The following is a 21,908-nucleotide window of genomic DNA, read 5'->3' on the forward strand; positions in this document are numbered from 1 at the left end:
CATGCGGACTGCTCAGGTCTGAATACACATTTTCCCAAAGAAAATAGATGAGTGGCCAGCTGAGGTCTGCTGGTTTTCTTTCTTTCTTGTTACAATTAGTTTTCTGCCCCCAGCCAAGAACTAAATCCCTAACGGAACACAGCTGGAGGGCCCCAAAGGTCAGCCATCCAAAGAAGGTACTTCGGAGTGTGAAGGGCCATGCGTTTTCCAGAACCTGGAAGCCGTTTCAGCGATTGGACGGAGGGGAGAGCGGAACGCACGCCCTCCCGCGTTTGCAGCAGACAGCGTGCTGCGCGCACTCTGTCTCTTATGCTCCCTGCGCTCCAAGTGCAGCTGCTATAAATCATTAAGTTAATCATCCTTTGGCCTGGAGAGCCGAGGCAGACTGGGGCTTGCGGTTCTCAGCACAGTTTCCTGCTGTTTCTAATGAGGCTTCATAAACAGGTAAGAAAAAGCGCCGTTGGCCCCCTGATTCCGCCAGGGCCTTCCTGAACCCGGGCTTCCTCTCCCAACATCCGGTAAAATTACATCCTGGCAGCGGCTGGCTGGCAGGTGGCGGGGAGGCTGCTGCTCGTGCTGGTGTCAAGGACAGAGCATTTGTTCTGCAGCAGACCGGAGAAGGGCTTCCAAGGGGCTCTTCCAAAAGCACAGACGCGCTCTATTTCCAGACCAGGTAAAGCCACTGGCCTCCGGCTTCGAGCCTGGAGCACAGGGTAAATACCCAGGGAGATTGCTAGAATGTCCATCTGCTGGTTTTCAGACCAAGAACAGCCCCACCTTCACTGTCCTCTAGAGCACTTTTAGGCACCTCCTGGCGCCCAAGCATTTTGCTGGACTTTGAGGATAGTGGTAAACAGGCGACCCTTTCTGCCCTGGGCGGGGTTACTCTTCCCTTGGGGAGTCTGGGTGGGCACACAAAAGGAACACAAGCAAAACAGGCAGAGCAACACCTTACATTTTGTGCGACCCCTTCATAGCATTCAGTTTATTTTCATGGCATGGGAATAGACATCCAGATCTAATTTCTGTGGGTTTTCAAGAATCATCAAGGCACATGCTGGTCTCTGATGATCTTTAAATACCCCACAGATACTCTTTTTTCACCAGATGCATTGAGCTGTGATTGATATTCAGCACTATGCAAATTTGCCACAGGCATGTACCCTGTCGGGATTACTACCATCAGTTACCATCCATCATCTCCTTTAGGTACAGAGAAAGAAAAGGAAAAATACATTGTTTCCTTGTGCTGTGAACTCTTGGGGTTTAGGCTCTTAACTTTCCTAAGTACAGGACAGCAGTGCTAGCTGGAGTCAGTCATCACGCCGTAGGTGACATCCCTGGTATTACTTATCTTCCAGCTGGATTTTTGTATCTTTTGACCACCTTCCTCCAATCCACCTCTTCTCTCTTCTGCTAACCATAGATCTAATCTCTATTTCTAGGAGTTTGGTTTTTTTTAAGATTCCACATTTAAGTGAGATCATACGTTATTTGTCTTTCTTTGGGTGCCTTATTTCACTTAGCATAATGCCCTCAAGGTCCACCCATGTTGTTGCAAATGACAGCCTTTCCTGCTTTTTATGGCTAAATAATATTCCTCTGGGTGTGGGGGGGGGGGTGAGAGAGAGAGAGAGAGAGAGAGATAACTTCTTTATCCATTCTTCTGTCCAAGGACAATTAGGCTGCTTCCATGTCTTGGCTATTGTAATATCCTTGACTGCTAAGGATATGGGGGTACAGAGATCTCCTTGACATAGTGTTTTCATTTCCTTTGAATACTGTCGCAGAAGCGAGATTACTGGATCATATGGTATTTCTATTTTTAAGTTTTTGAAGAAATTCCATACCGTGTTCCACAGTGGCTGTACCAATTTGCACTCCACCAGCCGTGCACAGGGGTTCCCTTTTCTCCACATCCTTGCCAGCATTTGCCTTTTTGATGCTAGCCATTCTAATAGGTGTGAGGTGATGTCTTATTTTGGTTTTGACTTACATTTCGTTAACAATGAATGACATTGAGTATCATTTCATGAACCTGTGTTCTCCACTCATCTGTGTTCTTTGGAAAAATGTCTATCTGAGCGTTTTGGCCATTTTTTAAAATTGTAATTTGGTAATTTGGTTATTATGAGATATTTACACTGTTTCTGAGGTTGAATATATATATTTTTTTTAATTGCAGAAATTAATGCAATTATTTTCAGGGTGCAATTAATGCAATTAATTTCGGGGTGCCTGGGTGGCTCAGTTAGTTAAGAGTCTGACTCTTGATTTCAGCTCAGGTCATGACCTGAGAGTCATGACCCCAAGTCAGGCTCCATACTGGGCATGGAGCCTGCTTAAGATTCTCTTTCTCCCTCTTCCTTTGCCCCTCCCCCTACAAAAGTGTGTGCGCAGGTGTGCTCGCTCACTCTCTCGCTCTACAAAAAAACATGTTTTAGAGCAACTGGGTGGCTCAGTTGGTTGAGCGACTGCCTTCGGCTCAGGTCATGATCCTGGAGTCCTGGGATCAAGTCCCACATCAGTCTCCCAGCTCCATGGGGAGTCTGCTTCTCCCTCTGACCTCCCCTCTCATGCTTTCTCTCACTCTGTCTCTCTCTCAAATAAATAAATAAAATCTTTTTTTTTTTAAGTGTGTGGTTTTTTTTAAAGCAGAACTCAACATAGGACTTTGGCTATTAAAAATAAAGAAATCAATGATTTTAATATTTCTAGAAGGGAAACTAAGTATTCTATCTGTGCAGAACTATGTGATCTCAATCTGTTAGCATAAGATTCAAGTTTACCAATTACTACAAATGAATTTGCAGGGTCCCTTTGAGTAAACATAATGCCAGTGTAAGGGTACCAGCAGCGGCCGTAATAGGAGGATTTTCTTATAAAGAGGCAAGACTGGGGTGTCTGGCTGGCTCAGTTGGAAGAGCTTGTGACACTTGAGCTCAGGGTCATGAGCTCAAGTCTCACATTGGGTATAGAGATTACTTAAATAAATAAAACTTAAGAAATAAAAAGGCAAGAGTAAATCAAGCAACAATGGCGATTTGATATTAATCCTCAGGAAAGCAAAGTCACCTGTTTCATATTCTAAGTGATGAAGCGATAACACCTACATATCACCAGCTGCCTCGTAGCCCACAGAGCTGGTAGAGCATGATGACTACAGCTGGCCTGTTACCCTTACAGATCTAACGTTTTGTTTGTGATCAAGGACTTTTCACTGAGTAGTTCTCTCTCCGAAGTAAGGCCTTTCCTTAGAGAGAAAGGGTGCTCTGTCCCCAAGAGGACTGAGGGGGTAGTGCCAGGGCTGATACGGTCCCCTGTCAGGACGAGAAGTCTTCAAGAAGATTAGAAAGCAGATATGATTTCTCCTTGGATATGCCCTTGTCTGACCAGTTGACATTTTGACTTTGTTAAACCAAATGCCTGTTCTTCTTGAAACATCTTCGTGAAGTGCTAGCAGAATACGGTGCTAGGTCACTGGAAATGAACCATTGCATGCTATAGGACATGGGCCTGGCACCCCCAAGGCTGTGCCCATGCCAGAGTACAGCACCCCATGTCCTGTCTGTGGTCCTCAGCAGGGTCACAGGGAATTGGGAAGTGATGGCTTTGAAAGACTAGGAGCCCCACTTTTGCCCAAGTTTAGCTGAACTATTTGCTTTTTGCTATTGAGTTGTAGGAGTTCTTCATATAATTTGAATATTAACCTTTTACCAGATATAGGGTTTGTAAATATTTTTTTCCCATTCAGTAAGTTGTCTTTCTTTTTATTGATGATTTCCTTTGCTGTGCAGAAGCTTTTTAGTTTGATGGAGTCCCACTTATTTATTTATTAATTTTTTGCTTATGCTTTAAGTGTCCTATCCAAAAAGTCATTGCCAAGACCCATGTCAAGGAGATTATTTTCCGTATGTTTTCTTCTAGGAGTTTTATAGCTCTCAGTCTTAAATTTAAGTCTTTAATCCATTTCAGGTTAATTTTTGCAAGTGGATTTAAGAAACGGGTCTAGTTTCATTCTTTCATGAATATCCAATTTTTCCAGCACCATTTATTGAAGAGATTGTGTCTCCTGCATTGAGTATTCTTGGCTCTCATCAAATATTAATCAATTTGCATGGGTTCACTTCCAGGCTCTAAATTCTGTTCCATTGGTCTACGTGTCTGTTTTATGCCAATACCATCCTGTTTTCATTACTATAGTTTTATAATATAGCCTCAAATTAGGAAGTGTGATGCCTTCTGCTTGTTCTTTCTCAGAATTGGTTTGGCTATGCAGAATCTTTTGTTCCATGTAAATTTTAGGATTGTTTTTTCTGCTTCTGTAAAAAATATCATTGGAATCATGGTAAGGATTGCACTGAATCTATGGATAGGCTTGTGTAGTATAGACATTTTTACAATATGAATTCTTCCAATCCATGAGCATGGGATACCTTTTGATTTATTTATTTCTTCTTTGATTCTTTGATCAATGTTTTCAGTGTAAAGACCTTTTACTTCCTTGCTTAAATTTTTGTCTAGCTATGTTATTGTTTTGATGCTACTGTACCACAGATATTCTTTCATAAAAACTTACATCATCTTTTTTGTTTTGATAAAGAACAAGAAAGGATGTTGCCTCTTTGGAGCAATTCTGTCATCTTTTCTAAGGTTGCTGAACATAATAAAACACAGGATGTCCAGGTAAGTTTGAATTTCAGATAAACAGTGAGTAAGTTTTTAGTAGAAATATATGTCCACATATTATATCAGACGTACTTCTACTAAAAAATGATCAAGTGGGGCGCTTGGGTGGCTGAGTCAGTTAAGCGTCTGGCTCTTGATTCAGCTCAGGTCATGATCTCAGTGTCATCGGATCAAGCCCTGCATTGGGCTCAATGCTCAGCTCAGAGTCTGCTTGAGAGATTCTCTCTCTCCCTCTGCCCCTCCCTTCCCACTCATGATCTTTCTCTCTCTCTCTCTCTCTCAAATAAATAAATAGATAAATAAAATCTTTTTTAAAATTATCAGACAGCCCTACTCATAATCATTCAGAAACACTCCATACTCACATTCTGCACAGCTTCCTGACCTCAAGTGATTCATGAATATTTGTGTAGCCTTTATAGCTTGAATATCACAAGAAGGGGAAGGGGTGACCCAGGCCATGTTCTTGCCCAGTCTTGATTAAAAACCCAGTCTCCTGACACAAGAGCACACTAGGTCCAATCATGTTGAAGAAATTAATCTGCTAGTTGAGTGAAGAAAGCATACTATTTTCTCAACTGAAGTGACTGGCTTAATTAGATCATATAGACCAGTTATTCTGAACAATAGGTTGAGCACAAACTGGAGTAGATCCCAGCATAGATGTGCTATCCTGCAGAGTCAACAGAAATCCTGACTTCCCCTGTCAAGCCAAAGAGAAAATAGTCTATTTTCTCCTTCTCCTAGAGTGAAAGACAATTCACACTATAGGGAGTCGAGCTCTCAGTGTAATTTTGGGATTGAACACAAAAGATACATTGCATTTTAGGAGAATGGGCTTTGCAAATTGGATAAATCACAAACTCCTTAATTTCTATGGAAAGCCATAGATACTTGGCTTTTTGATTGTTGTTTCATTTTGTTTCTACAGCTAAAGTTCTTATTGATGACTTACCTTAATAAGGTTCACAATTTTTAATTAAAAAACCTACTTGGAAGGTGTGCCTGGGTGGTGCAGAGTTAAGAGTCTAACTCCTGATTTCAGCTCAGATTGTATTCTCAGAGTCATGAGATTGAGCCCCTCCTTCAGCTCTCTGCTCAGCACTGAGCCCTTTGGGATTCTCTCTCCCTTTCCTTCTGCCACTCCCTGCTGCTCGCTTTCTCTCTCTTTCTCAAATAAATACATAAATCTTTTTTTTTAAAAATTCTACTTGGCAAACCTGATTAGATAATTAAGACAAGATGTCACCAGTTCCCTTTATGTCAGTATCGCTATGGATACTTTGAGAGGAAAACAAAAAGGCAGGAATAAATAGACGAGTGGTAAGATAAGCACCTCATCATTTAGCTACTAGAGACCAAGAGAAAAGAGGCAAGAGAAACATGCAGAGTAATAACTGTCTGGGGAAGTGAAATTGTGGTTTTATGTATTGTTTGAGGGATTTGGTCTTAGAAGTTCACCTTCGTGCTCAGTAGTGAAAACTCTCCTCTCCAAGATTAAATCCACTTCCTCAAAAACACAGTTCTGCAGCCCCTGTTCCACATCAACACTGTGCTAGGTGCCAAGGAAGTGAAGAAGTACGCACTGCAGACCTGCCTTTAAAGAATCTAGATCAGCACTGTCCAATAGAAATAGAATCCAAGCCATGTACATAATTTTAAATTTTCTAAACCTACATTTTTAAAAGTGTCAGAGGGAAACCAATTTTAATAATATATTTTTTTATTTCAATATATCCCAGATCCATCATTTCAATACATAATTGACATTTTAAAATTATTATTAAGACATCTTAGATCCGGGGCGCCTGGGTGGCTCAGTGGGTTAAAGCCTCTGCCTTCGGCTCAGGTCATGATCCCAGGGTCCTGAGATCAAGCATCTGGGCTCTCTGCTCAGCAGGGAGCCTGCTTCCCCCACTCTCTCTCTCTCTCTCTCTCTGCCTGCCTCTCTGCCTACTTCTGATCTGTCAAGTAAATAAATAAATAAAATCTTTAAAAAAAAAAAAAAAAAGACATCTTAGATCCTTTTTTTGGTACTAGGTCTTCTAATCAGGCTGATAGTTTATCCTTATACTCCATCTCAATTTGGATACTAAATTTTCTTCAGAAGTACTTGATCTATATTTAGATTTTAAAATTTATAGTTGAAAAAGTAGATTTATAAACCCTATTATTCCAAACATATCTAAAATTTTTTCAGTGACCGAATTGAGGACCAAAAAATTATTCACCTTTGATGTTTATATTTTTTTCCTTTGATCTATATTAACAAAAATGGTTCATCTTTTTTGGATGAGTTTATTGGCTTTGAAGCAAAAGCATATTGGTTTCAAAACCACACTGGTCCAAGTTAGGTAAATTCACTAACTTGTATATCCACTCAATGTTGTTAAATGTTATTAGCATCACATTTAAGAAAGTATTTGATATATTTGAAAATCAATTCTAAATTTATAAATATTTTAAAAATCTACTTTTTAAATTTTTCTGTTTTATAAGACAAATATTTTATACTGCTTATTTTTAATTTTTTAAATAATTAAAATTAAATAACATTTAAAATGCATTACTTCAGTCACACTAGGCGTATTTCAAGAGTTCAATAGCTGCATGTGGCTGGTGGCTACTCTTTGGACAGAGCAGATAAAGGCTGAGTAGAGGTGGGCAGGATGTATAGCTTTTGAAAACTATTAAGGTTTTTACAAGCTTATTTGTGAGAAGCCCTGCTTCCACCTCCTCAGTATATGCGAACTGCTTGGCTGCTGTATCCCAGAGTATCCTAGGCAGGTATAATTAGAATGGCCGCCATTCCAACAGTTTCACAGACATCCCCCATGGCTCAAGTAATCCTTCCTCTCCACAGAACTGCTTCTCACAACCAGCTCTTTTGGAAGAAGTTCCTCTGGCAGAGCTCTCAAGACTTCTGTGACTAAATCTTTTGTTTCATGCCGCACCTCTCTCCTTTCCTTGACCCACTACCACACGAGCCCTGGAAGGGGTGAGATGAGTTAAAATTGGCCACCAAGATCTCACCTCTAGCCCCCTCTTGCTCAGCTGAATCATTCTGCCAGTCTCTTCTCTCCCTTGTAGTGATTTCCTCTCCAAGGTTCCATAGACTTTCCCTCAATCCAGCTTCATCAGGAATCACCCCAAACCATTTCAGTTCCTGAGACATATATAAACCCCATATTTGGACTGAGTTCATGTCCTGTCCTCAGCTCCATGCCAGCTGCACGTGTGACCAGGCATCTGTTTCAAAGTTCCTAAATATCTCCTAAGTTTTAAGAAACTCCTGAATAATCAGTAGTAACTGTGGGGGTAGTGTGGTCCAACTCCATGGGCTAGCCTACTGGTTTCAGCTGGTCCCAGCCCGAGGGTCCCATTATATACTACATTCATGAAACTTAAGGCATCACTGATTATAAGATGTACCGTCACTGGATGTAACACTAAGAAGTAAAACCACTGCCTATGGAAATCTACTAGGAGACCCATGATTCAGCTGAGACACTAAAGGCCTTAGTCAAGGAGTAAATGAGAAATTTACAGAAAAGAGATAGCAGGAAGGGAACTTATAGAATGGGGTAGCAAGGGAGGTTGCATGTTTCAATTTTGCCACAAGTGCCACGGTGGAAGGAGGGAAAATTCTTCCCTAACCGTTTGAACCCCAAGCTGGTTCTCATACTTGGGACTGTGGGACTACTTGTGCAGTTCAAAAACCTCAGAGAATTTCACCTAAAGTGGTCTCATTATTGAGTTCCCCGGCAGGAGCAGAGCCCAAAGCTTATATAATTTGGGGTTATCTTTAAGAAAATGAATATAAAATATCTTATTCTTTCAAATTTTACATAAACATATGATCATATGGGGCACCTAGGTGGCTCAGTCATTAAGTGTCTGCCTTCAGCTCAGGTCCTAATCCCAGAGGATCAAGCCCCACGTTGGGCTCCTGGCTCGGCAGGCAGCCTGCTTCTTCCTCTGCCCCTCTCCCTGCTTGTGTTCCCTCTCTCGCTTTCTGTCAAATAAATAAATAAAATCTTAAAAAAAAAAAAAAAGGCAAAACCATATGATCACATGAAGCTGTGACCGTGGCTCACCTGGTCATCTAGAACCGAGCGGATCCATTTCATATTTTCATCAGCTAATTGGACCTGGTGGGCCTGAGGAGCTAGCTAGCAAGTAGGCACCTGCATGCCAGAGGATGGGAAATAAGCCCTGGCAACATTCAGAAGACCGCCATACAGGTAAAGCCTCTAGGGGTCCAGTGATCCAGGGTATGTAGGAATAGACCTTCTAAAATGAGTAGTGTATGTTGTAATTTACACCAGCCACCATGAGGAGAGAGGCACAAAGCTTGATTTTCAGAAGTAACACAAATCAGTTTGGGCTATGAACCACTCAGTAATTCAAAAATCTACAAGGTTTAGCGTTTGGGATTTTTCTTTTTCTTCCTTTTTTGTTTTCTTTTTATTTTGACATAACGTTTATATTTTACCTAAGTTAAGATGGAGGAGCAGTAGGGGGAACCTAGGCTTGCCTCATCCCCCAAACACAGCTAGATAAATATCAAATCATTCCAAACACTCAAGAAATTGATCTGAATGCTGAGAGAACAGCCTGCAGAACTAGAGAGAAAAAAGAAGCCACATCATGGAAGGTAGAAGGTGCAGAAATGTGATTCCAGGGAGAAAAGAATCACAGGTACCGTGGAAGGGAGGAAGCCTTGATCTCAGAGAGAGGAGAGAGAGAGAGAAACAGAGAGAAAGTGGTGCACAGGGGATTATACAAGAGAAACACTTCCCCAAAACCATTGACTGGGAAAACTAGAGGGGCTGTTGCAAGTGTTTTACAAACAGCAGATCTAAAAGTCTGAAGTTTTAGAAGTCCACACCGTCTCTGGGGTCGTGCCTGGTGGGCATTACGGTGCTTCTGTGGGGAAGGAGGGTGGAGACCCAGGAGCAGACAGCATGCTCTGAGGACACTCTGAGTTGTAAGAGAAGAGACAGTTCCCCTTCTGGAGTGGCATGGCCTCTCAGGGGACAAAAGAACTGGTGTCACCAACATGCTGTCCTGTTCCCAAGCATAGGAACAGAGACGCCAGCTAAGGGTAGCAAACCTTAGTGGCGGCTTTATGCTGTGCTTTATCATAAACTCCAAAATGCACAGCACTGTGACTGCTTTTCTGGGACACAGTGGCAAACGGCAAGAGTCAGGCGAGACCCTCCCCTAGAGGATCAGAATGGGTCTTCACCAGGCCAGGTTCCTAAAATTTGGAGTTTTGAAAGCCAGCTGTGTGCCTGAGATAAAACACAGGAGTCCAGTGCAGCTTGGTAAACAAGTGGCTCACACAGACAGGACAAAAGCAGGTATCAAGCAATTGCTGGGGACACAAGAGGGGTCATTGTTTACTCTTCTGTGAAGGCTTCCTGAAGAATGGCAGCAAAAACTTGGTGCTGGGGGGGGGGGGGCAGAGCAAAGCAAAGCAAGGCCCTTCCTCCCTTAACACTGACAGACTTCAGTGAGCCACATAGCACCCTCCTGTGGAGACCAGAGCTCCTTACTACTGAGCCCCACCCCTCAGCACCCTGCAGGCACATTTCCACTGGGGCAAATCCCCCTGAGAATCAGCGCAGCAGGCCTCTCCCCCAGAAATCCAGCACAAACCCCTTGCTCACACCAAGTCTACTGATCATAGAATGCTGCAAACCTTCAGCTCTGGGGAAATACTTTCAGGAGCAAGAATACAACAGGCTTTCCAACAACCACACACAAAAAAACAGTGACCTAGACAAAATGACAAGATAGAGGAATTCGACCCAAAAGAAAGAACAGGAAGGAGTAACAGTCAGGGATTTAATCAATACAGATGTAAGTAAGATGTCTGAACCAGAATTTAAAACAACTATAAGGATGTTAGCTGGGCTTGGAAAAAAGCATAGAAGGCCCTAGAGAATCCCTTACTGCAGAAATAAAAGAACTAAAAGCTAGCCAGGCCGAAATTAAAAATGCTATAACTGAGATGCAAACCCAAATGGATGCCATGAAAAAGAGGATGGATGAAACAGAGGAACAAATCAGTAATATAGGCGGTCAAATTATCAAAAATAATGAAGCTGGGGCGCCTGGGTGGCTCAGTGGTTTAAGCCTCTGCCTTCGGCTCAGGTCGTGATCTCAGGGTCCTGGGATCGAGCCCCACATCGGGCTCTCTGCTCAGCTTGGAGCCTGCTTCCCCCTCTCTCTCTGCCTGCCTCTCTGCCTACTTCTGATCTCTGTCTATAAAATAAATAAACAAAAATCTAAAAAAAAAAAAAAATAATAATGAAGCTGAAAAGAAGAGGGAAAGAAAGGTATTGGGTCACAAATGTAGTCTTGGCGAACTCAGAAGACCACATAAAGTGTAAAAACATTCATATCATAGGTGTCCCAGAATAGGAGACAGAAAAAGTGACAGAAGATTTATTTGAGCAAATTACAGCTAAAAACTTCCCTGACCTGGGGAAGAAAACAGACATCAAAATCCAAGAGGCACAGAGAACTCCCATTAAATTCAACAAAAGGTCACCACTACCAAGACATATCATAGTCAAATTCACAAAATATGTGGACAAGGAAGGAATCCTGAACACAGCAAGGGAAAAAATGTCCTTAAGCTACATGTCCTTAAGCTACAAGTGAAGACAGACCAGAATCATAGCAGATCTGTCCACAGAAACTTGACAGGCTGGAAGAGAGCAACAGGGTGTATTTAACACGCTGAATGGGAAGAACATGCAGCCAAGAATACTCCATCCAGCAAGACTGTCATTCAGAATAGAAGGAGAAATAAAGAGTTTCCCAGACAAACAAAAACTAATGGAGTTCATGACCACTAAATCAGCCCCACAAGAAATATTAAAGGGGACACTTGAAGTGAGGAAAGAAAGACCAAAAGCAGAAAAGACTGGAAAAGAACAGAGAGCATCACCAGAAAAAAACAACTTTACAGGTAACAAAACCATAGAACTAAATTCATATCTATTAATAATCACTCTGAATGTAAATGGACTAAATGCTCCAATCAAAAGACAGGATATCAAAATGGATAAGAAAATCAAACAAGACCTATCTATATGCTGCTTACAAGACTCATTTTAGATGTAAAGACACCTGAAGATTGAAAGTGAGGGGTTGGAGAACAACCTGTCATGTTTGTTTGCTTCTGTATCATTTATTTCTGCCCTTTATTCTTTATTATTTCCCCTCTTCTGCTGGCTTTAGGCTTTATTTGCTGTTCCTTTTCTAGTTCCTTTACATGTAAAGGAAGGTCATGTACTTGAGACTTTCCTTGCTCCTTGAGGTAGGCCTGTATTGCAATATACTTTCTTCTCAAACTGTTCCAAAAGGAAGGAAAACTTACAAATTCATTCTATGAGGTCAGCATTATCTTTATTTCAAAACCAGACAAAGATCCTACTAAAAAGGAGAATTGCAGGCCAATACCTATCAAAAAGACCATCTATGAAAGACCCACAGCTAATTTCATCCTCAAGGGGGAAAGGCTGAGAGGTTCTCTTCTATAGAGAGTAAGAAGACAGGAATATCTACTCTCACCATTACTGTTTTAACATACTGGAAGTGTTAGCCTCAGCAATTAGACAACACAAAGAAATAAAAATAAAAATAAAAATAAAAATCAGCAAGGAAGAAGTCAAACTTTCACTATTCACAGATGACATGATCCCCTATGTGGAAAATGCAAAAGACTCCATCAAATAATTGCTAGAATTGATACACAAATTCAACAAAGTTGCAAGATATAATATCAATGTACAGAAATCTGTTGCATTTCTATACACCAATAATGAAGCAGCAGAAAAAGAAATCAAGGAATCGATCCCATTTACAATTGCACCAAAAACCATAAGATACCTAGAAATAAACCTAATCAATGATCTAAAAGATCTGTACTCTGAAAACTATAGGACACTTATGAAAGAAATTGAAGAAGACATAAAGAAATGGAAAAACATTCCATGCTCGTGGACTGGAAGAACAAACATTGTTAAAATGGTTGGGGTGCCTGGGTGGCTCAGTGAGTTAAAGCCTCTGCCTTCAGCTCAGGTCATGATCCCAGGGTCCTGGGATCAAGCCCTACATTGGGCTCTCTGCTTGGTGAGGAGCCTGCTTCCTCCTCTCTCTCTGCCTGCCTCTCTGCCTACTTGTCATCTGTCTGTCAAATGAATAAATAAAATCTTTTTAAAAAATGACCATACTACCTGAAGCAATCTATGCATTTAATGCAATCCCTATCGAAATACCACCAGCAGTTTTCACAGACCTAGAACAAATAATCCTAAAATTTGCATGGAACCACAGAAGACACTAAATAGCCAAAGCAACCTTGAGAAAGGGGGGGGGGGCTGGAGGCATCACAATTCCAGATTTTAAACTATATTACAAAGCTGTAATCACCAAGACAGTATGGTGCTGGCACAAAAACAGACACATAGATCAATGGAACAGAATAGAGAGCCCAGAAATGGACCCTCAACTCTGTGGTCAACTAATCTTTGACAAAGCAGGAAAGAATGTCCAATGGAAAAAAGTCTCTTCAACAAATGGTGTTGGGACAGCCACATGCAGAAGAATGAAACTGGACCATTTCCTTACAGCACACAGAAAAATATATTCAAAACGGATGAAAGATCTAAATGTGAGACAAGAAACCATCAGAATACTAGAAGAGAACACAAGCAGCAGCCTCTTTGACCTTGCCCAAAGTAAGTTCTTATGAGACACGTTGCTGGAGGCAAGGGAAAAAACAGCAATGAACTATTGGGGTTTCATCAAGATAAAAATCTTCTGCACAGCGAAGTAAATAATCAACAAAGCTAAAAGACAACCTATGGAATGGGAGAAGATATTTGCAAATAACATAAAATGTTATTTATTTTATAACATAAAATATATAAATAAAGGGTTAGTATCCAAAATCAATAAAGAACTTGTCAAATCAACACCCAAAAAATAAATAATCCAGTTAAGAAATGGGTAGAAGACGTGAACATTTTTCCAAAGAAGACATACAGATGACTAACAGCACATGAAAAGATGCTCAACATCACTCGCCATCAGACAAACACAAATCAAAACCACAATGAGATACCACCTTACACCAGTCAAAATGGCTAAAAGTAACAGCACAGGAAACAACAGGTATTGGTGGGGATGTGGAAAAAGGGGAATCCTCCTACACTGTTGGTGGGAGTGCAAACTAGTGCAGCCACTCTGGAAAACAGTACGGAGGTTCCTCAAAAAGCTAAAAATAGAACTACTCCATGACCCAGCAATTGCATTACTAGGCATTTACCCAAAGGATACAAAAATACAGATTCGAAGGGGTACATGCACACTGACGTTAATAGAAACATTATCAACAATAGTCAAACTATGGAAAGAATACAAATATATATCTACTAATGAATGGATAAAGAAAATGGGGGAAGGGGACTGTATAATAGAATATTACTCAGCCATCAAAAAGAATGAAATCTTACCATTTACAATGACATGGTTGGAGCTAGAGTATATTATGCTAAGAGAAATAAGTCAGTCAGAGAAAGACAAATACCATATGATTTCACTCATATGTAGAGTTTAAGAAACAAAACAGATGAACATGAAGGAGGAAAAGAGAGGGAAGCAAACCATAAGAGACTCTTAACTATAGAGAACAAATTGAGGGTTGATGGACAGAGGGAGGTAGGGAATAAGCACTGGGTGATAGGTATTAAGGAGGGCACTTGTGTTGAGCATTGGGTGTTACATGTAAGTGATGATGAATCATGAAATTCTACACCTGAAACCAATTTTACCATATATGTTAATTAGAATTTAAATAAAAATTTGAAATAAAAAAATTATTTACTTTTATAAATAAAAAATAAAATGTCTTATATACTTAGCTTTAGAAATTTTGATTAGCAAACATTAAGATAAAAACTTAAAATTAAAAATTTACTCTTTAAAATTCATTAAATTGTATAATAATTTCTAATTGATAGATTTTATTTATTTTTTCATTAGAGAGAGAGCAAGAGCACACAAGCAGGGGAGAGGGAGAAGCTAAGCAGAAGCCCAATGTGGGACTTGATCCCAGGACCCTGAGATCATGACCTGAGCCGAAGGCAGATGCTTAACTGGCTGAGCCACCCAGGTGCCATGTAGACTTTATTTTTTTATATGGTTTTAGGTACATAGAAAAAATTGAGCATATTGTACAAAGAGTTCCATATACTCTCTCTCCCACACATTTTTCCCTATTATTATCTTCTTACATAGGATCAGTACATTTGTTACAATTAAAGAACCAATATTGACACATCATTAACTAAAGTCCATAACTCACATTAGGGTTCATTCTTTGTGTTGTACGGTCTGTGGGTCTTGAGAAATGCACAAGGACATATACCCACAATAGAGTGTCACTGGAATAGTTCCACTGCCCTAAAACTCCTCTATTCATCTTTATTTGAGCCCCTGGCAACCACTGATCTTTTTACTGTCTTTACAGTTTTGCTTTTTCCAGATGCCACATAATAGGAAACATGCAGTACGCAGCCTTCTCAGATTGCCTTCTTTCACTTAGCGATATGAACTTAAAAGTTCCTGTATGTCTTTTTGTGGCTTGATAGCTCAACACCCCATTGTACAAATGAAATAGGATACACCAATTTGTTTGTTTATTCACCTGTTGAAGAGGATGTTGGGTTGCTTTCCATTTGGGGCAATGATGAATAAAGCTGCTATAGACATCTGTGTGCAGGTTTTGTGTGGACATAAGTTTCTGACTCATTTAAGGAAATGCCTACACGTGTGGTTGCTGGATCATACGGTAACACTGTGTTTAGCTTTGTAGGAGATTGCCAAACTGTCTTCTGAGGTGGAAGTAGCAATCCAAAGTGCCATTTGCATTCCCAACCACCAATGAATGAGATTTCCTACTACTCCACATCCTTGTCAGTGTTTGGTATTTTCAGTCTGGGGGATTTTAGCCATTCTAATTTTTTTTTTTTATTGTGTTATGTTAGTCACCATACATCATTAGTTTTTGATGTAGTGTTCCAAGATTCATTGTTTATGTACAATACCCAGCGCTCCAAGCAATCTGTGCCCTCCTTAATACCCACCACCAGGCTCATCCATCCCCCCTCCCCCTCTCCTCTAAAACCCTCAGTGTGTTTCTCAGAGTCCACAGTCTCTCATGGTTCATCTCCCCCTCCAATTTACCCCCTTCACTTTTCCTTTCTTTCTCCTAATGTCCTCCATGCTATACTTTATGCTCTACAAGTAAGTGAAACCATACGATAATTGACTATCTCTGCTTGACTTATTTCGCATCGCATAATCCCCTCCAGTTCCATCCATGCTGATGGAAAAGTTGAGTATTCATCCTTTCTGGTGGCTGAGTAATATTCCATTGTGTATATGGACCACATCTTTATCCATTCGTCTGTTGAAGGGAATCTTGGCTCCTTCCACAGTTTTCAGCCCTTCTAATGTAGCAGTACCTCACTGTTGCTTGAATTTGTGATGCCCTAATAACAGAGGAGTTGAACACATTTCTATGTACTTATTTGCCACCTACACATCTTCATCAGTGAGGTGTCTGCCCAGATCCTTTGCCCCTTTTTTAATTGGGTGGTTTTCTTATTGATGAATTTTAAGAGTTCTTTCTAGGGGCACCTAGTGGCTCAGTCAGTTAAGTGTCTGCCTTCAGCTCAGATCATGATCCCCAGGGGTCCTGGGATCGAGCCCTACATTGGGCTCCCTGCTCAGCTAGGAGTCTGCTTCTCCCTCTGCCTCTGTCTGTTGTTCTCCTGACTTGTGCCCTCTCTCTGGCAAATAAATAAATATTTTATTAAAAACACACAAAAAGGGACGCCTGGGTGGCTCAGTTGGTTAAGCAGCTGCCTTCGGCTCAGGTCATGATCCCAGCGTCCTGGGATCGAGTCCCACATCGGGCTCCTTGCTCAGCAGGGAGCCTGCTTCTCCCTCTGCCTCTGCCTGCCATTCTGTCTGCCTGTGCTCACTCTCTCCCCCTCTCTCTCTCTGATAAATAAATAAAATCTTAAAAAAAAAAAAAAAAAAAAAAAAAACACACAAAAAAACGAAGTGTTGATCAAAAGACCAAAAAAACTGGGGGAGGGTCCCTGGGTGGCTCAGTTGGCTAAGGGACAATGTCTCCATCTCAGGGTCATGAGTTCAAGTCCCCAAGGCCTACTTTAATTTAAAAAACAAAAACAGGGGCGCCTGGGTGGCTCAGTGGGTTAAAGCCTCTGCCTTCAGCTCAGGTCATGATCCCAGGGTCCTGGGATTGAGCTCTGCATCAGGCTCTCTGCTCAGCGGGGAGCCTGCTTCCTCCTCTCTCTCTGCCTGCCTCTCTGCCTCCTTGTGATCTCTGTCTGTCAAATAAATAAATAAAATCTTTAAAAAAAATAAAATAAATATAAAAAAAACAAAACAAAACAAAACAAAAAAAGATGTACTCAAGACTAGCTAGCACCCAGAACAAATTTTATGTGATTAGGCTCAAGCTACACAAACTGCTTTTTGAAAAGGAAAAACAAAGCAACAAAACAAACAAACAAACAAAAACCACACACACACACAAGAAAAACCTAGAGTTTTAGTTTAATTCCACGTGAATTTAACATAAGAAAAAAATGATGTTGAAAGAAATAGTGAATTTTTGATAAATACTTTTTCGCCTTAAGAAATATTAGTTGTGGGATGCCTGGGTGGCTCAGTCAGTTAAGCATCTGCCTTCAATTCAGGTCATGATCCTGGGGTCCTGGGATCCCTGCTCAGTAGGAAGCCTCTTCTCCCCCTGCCTCCCTGCTCTCTCTGTCTCTATCTCTCTGACGAAGAAATAAAATCTTAAAAAAAAAAAAAAAAGAGAGAGAGAGAGAGAGAAAAGAAATTATTTGCTATAGGACTCTTTTGGGCCCAGCGTTAAAAAAATAAATAAATGAAGATAGTGAAAACTGTTAAGAGGTTAGAATATTGTGCATTACTTTTAAATGCATGTTTATTTTATATAGTATCCATTGTCCCTGTACTAGAACACAGGTAATTATTAACACAGCTACACTTTTCTCTTTTTTCCCCTCTTAATATTTTTTTTTTGTTCACATCATTTTCACTTGATCCAGGTTTCTAGTATTCCCCCTCCTGTGTGCAACCATTTACTCTCTTACTCTTCCTTTTACTCTTTAATTCCTTTTACTCTCCCGCCTTATCCTCCCCATACTATAAAGAACTGTGAGCACTCGTACCACAGCATTGTTGTTCCTGAGTTCTTTGTTTTGTTTCATCTCTTCTTTAAATGGATTTACCTCTGAGGAGTTTTCCAAGAAGGGCGGATGGCTCCTGCGTGCTTTCCTTCCTGACTTCTCTCATGTTGAAACATGTCTGACGACCTCTGCTATAGTTTACTAAGAACTTCACTAAGGATAATATTCCTGGGTCACACTTGGTTTCCCTCAGCTCTTGACAGACGTGGATTCACGGTTTCTTGGCTTTGACTGTCTCTGAGAACAAGTCGGAGGCCGGTCTAACTCTTCACCCCTCCCGCTTCTTCCTGGACAACTGAATAGTCTCTCTTCATTTTTCAAGTTGTTAAATAAATCAAAATGTAGATAGCTTTGACTGCCATCATGTTTAATCAGTTGTTCCAACCATTTTTTGCCTCAAAACTCTATTCTTTCATCTCCAGGCAATGTTTTGGATTCTGTCTCCGAGTGTTCTTTCTGTTCCTATGTTGGCGTCTCTGCTCCAAAACCTTCAAGGGATTGTCTTTGCTCTCCTGTATGTCTGTCATTGCCTCTAGTTTGAAAGTCTTTTTGTCTCTTTCTCTGCATTAGGAGAGTCTAGCCTGAGGGATGCCTGGGTGGCTCAGTTGGTTGAGCGGCTGCCTTCGGCTCGGGTCGTGATCCCAGAGTCCTGGGACGAGTCCCACATCGGGCTCCTGCTCAGCAGGGAGCCTGCTTCTCCCTCTGCCTCTAGCCTGCCTCTCTGTCTGCCCGTGCTTGTGCTCTGTCTCTCTCTCTCTCTCTAACAAATAAATAAAAATCTTTTTTTTTTTTAAGATTTTATTTATTTATTTGACAGAGAGAAATCATAAGTAGTTGGAAAGGCAGGCAGAGAGAGAGAGGAGGAAGCAGGCTCCCTGCTGAGCAGAGAGCCCCATGCGGGACTCAATCCCAGGACCCTGAGAGCATGACCTAAACTGAAGGCAGCGGCTTAACCCACTGAGCCACCCAGGTGCCCTAAATAAAATCTTAAAAAAAAAAAATCAAAAACAGGAGAGTCTAGCCTCTCTACCAAAGTTTAGCCACCGGTCATGTCTATTCATAACCATATGGAGTTTATTTATTACATATCTAATAGCATTAACTCTTTTTTAGTTCTGTAGTCTTCTCTTCAACCCATTTTGCTGTCCTGGCTTATCATCTCATAGGTCTTATTATATTTAATTAATATTCCATATGTTATTAGAGCGTAAATAGGCCCCTGTTTGCAAGTGGTATTTTCTCCTCTACTGGTATCTTTCTATATCATTTATTTTGATACTTATTTGACATTTTTTGAGTACCTGCCACTGCAAGATGGTGTTCTTTGGCGATACCACGAAACAGGAGAACTTGCTCTCATGGTGGTGTTTACGTTGTGCGTGCATTGAGCTTCTGCACACTCGCGGTATGCGGCTCTGTGTTCGGGCTTGCAAAGATGTGTTTACACTACATCTCCTCATTTCCCTGATGGTGAACCTGAACTGTGCTGCCCACGTCTTTCATCTGTCTAGTAAAGTGAGATTGAAGTTTCCTTGACATTTATTATTTTCCCATTATCTGGAACCAGTTTGAATTCCCTTCAGAGCTTTAGATTAAATTACCCGTGTTGATTTTAATCCACTTTTCTGTAACCTGGAGATAGAATTGTGTGGTTAAAGATATGGACTTCAGCCTTACAATTGGAAATTCAGTTTGTTGTCTTAACAAACTTTTCTTTACAAAGGCAAGTGAAACAAAAGCAAAAATGAACTTTTGGGACTTCATCAAGATAAAAAGCTTCTGCACAGCAAAGGAAATAGTCAACAAAACTAAGAGGGAGCCCCTGGAATGGGAGAAGGTATTTGCAAATAACACTGCAGATAAAGATCTATAAAGAATGTCTCAAACTCAACACTTAAAGAATAAATAACCCAGTCAAAAAATGGGCAGAAGACATACTCTGTTTGACTTACTTCGCTTAACATAATCCCTTGCAGGTCCATCATGACCTGTGCCAAAGGCAGATGCTTTAATGACTGAGCCACCCAGGCACCCCTATAAAGGTAATTTTTAATTACAAATTATATAACTACATTTTCAAAAAGTTAGAAATGGAAATGATCACCTATATATGATCCTATTGGAAACTATTTGTGTGTGTGTTTGTTTTTTGAGTAACTGGACCATTACCTAAAGATGAAAAACCTGAGGAACCAATAGAACAACGATAGTCTCTATAGTAACCTACAAAAACATCCATCATGTGACTCTGGAAACTTCTTAACTGACTCTTTAAAAGAAACCCACTAAGGTTTTCCTGATAGATCCACACAAATGAGCAATCCTAAAGGTGTTCCATGTCATAGTTGTATTTCAGGATAAAAATAACCATATGCATGGTTATAATCCATGCACAAGGATAATTTCATTTATGTCCAAACTGAAAAGATGGCCTCCATCTCTCCCTCATCTTCTTCTCAGTCAAGAATCCTTAGTTTCTTGGGTGGAATGTAAAGGAATGATGTATGTCAAGTATCAGAACTAAAGTGTTTCCTCTCTAGGTTGTCTCCCAAATGCCAGAAGAAGGCCAGAGGGAGGACCTTTACCAAATTCAATAAAGACAAAATTGTCTCACGTATCCACAAAGAACCTTTTCAAAGCGTATTGCAGATTCTCAAGGAACCAAGTACAGAATGATAGCACCAACTTCGATTAAAGAACACTTCTACATTCAAGCAGAATACATATATTTGAGTTTCCTGGTAGCCAGGAAAAAAAAGAAAAGAAAATAGGTATCATATTTTCCTTGCCTTATAAGTGTTTTCCAGACTATTGAAAGACTCAAAATTTCATTTTTGAACCCTGAAATTGTCCGGAAAGGACAATTCTTACATGGATCTCTATGTATAGGACCACGAACAATGTAATAGACAATATTCTCAGTAATAGTTTTAATGAAAAAGCAAGGACAAATCTACTTATAACTGTTTCTTCTGTGATCCCAGATATGAAGACAACAAAGCAAGATGTTTTATGAAGTCAGTGCCACAAAAGGAGCTCCCAAAACTTCCGTCTAGATTCGTGAATCCATTGTGTGACTTTCTTCTCCGTGTTCTATTTTCCACTGCTCCTGCCTTTGTCCTTTTTCTCTGATTCTGTTTCTCTCTCAGGAATGAAAGCATCATCTGTTATGAGCCCTTGTTCAACAAGCCATGTTGACAGCCAGAACAGATTGAGGAAGCGGTCCTCAGAGGCAGGTCCCGGTGAAAGCAGGAAGCGGAAACCATTTCTCCTTTGACACACTCCTCTCTGTGGCCTTTAGATCCCCGACCTGAATTGGGTCCTCACAGCCCTAGCGGCTTACTGCCTACTATGTCCCATGCAGGTTCACCGCTTCAAATAGTGCCACAGCCTTAAGATTACTTCCTCTTTTTATTTCCTATCGAAACCTCCCTTTCCTCGGGGCTGAGGGCAGCATCAAAAGGAGAAGGGAGTTGGGGGAAATTGGAAGGGGAGGTGAAACATGAGAGACTATGGACTCTGAAAAACAATCTGAGGGGTTTGAAAGGGCAGGGGGGTGGGAGTTTGGGGGAACCAGGTGGTGGGTAATAGAAAGGGCACCGATTGCATGCAGCACTGGGTGTGGTGCAAAAACAATGAATACTGTTATGCTGTATTAATTAATTAGTTAATTTTTAAAAAGGAAATGACATATATCAATCCAGGTTCAGTCGGAGAAGCAGAATCACAATGAGCTGGGGCATAAGGGAGTTGGAATTAGACCTTTCACGGTGATGGGAGGAGCTGAGAAGCACAGGTTGGAAAGGAAGAGAGATCAGTCATCTGAGAAGTAGGTCTGTTACCACAGTGGGATGCAAAGGGGAAGATGGTAGAGAAATCTACAAG

General features: G+C 40.8%; 1 long non-coding RNA gene across 1 annotated transcript; it reads left to right on the plus strand.

Moving 5' to 3' along the window:
* The first annotated feature begins 540 nt into the window (after positions 1-540).
* Positions 541-21,555, plus strand: LOC131825833 (uncharacterized). The gene is made up of 4 exons (XR_009351325.1): positions 541-673; positions 4,604-4,686; positions 20,000-20,065; positions 21,008-21,555. It is a non-coding gene; the product is annotated as an uncharacterized LOC131825833 (long non-coding RNA).
* The last annotated feature ends 353 nt before the right edge of the window (positions 21,556-21,908 follow it).

Source organism: Mustela lutreola, chromosome 2, assembly GCF_030435805.1.
Source record: "Mustela lutreola isolate mMusLut2 chromosome 2, mMusLut2.pri, whole genome shotgun sequence".
NCBI lineage: Eukaryota > Metazoa > Chordata > Mammalia > Carnivora > Mustelidae > Mustela > Mustela lutreola.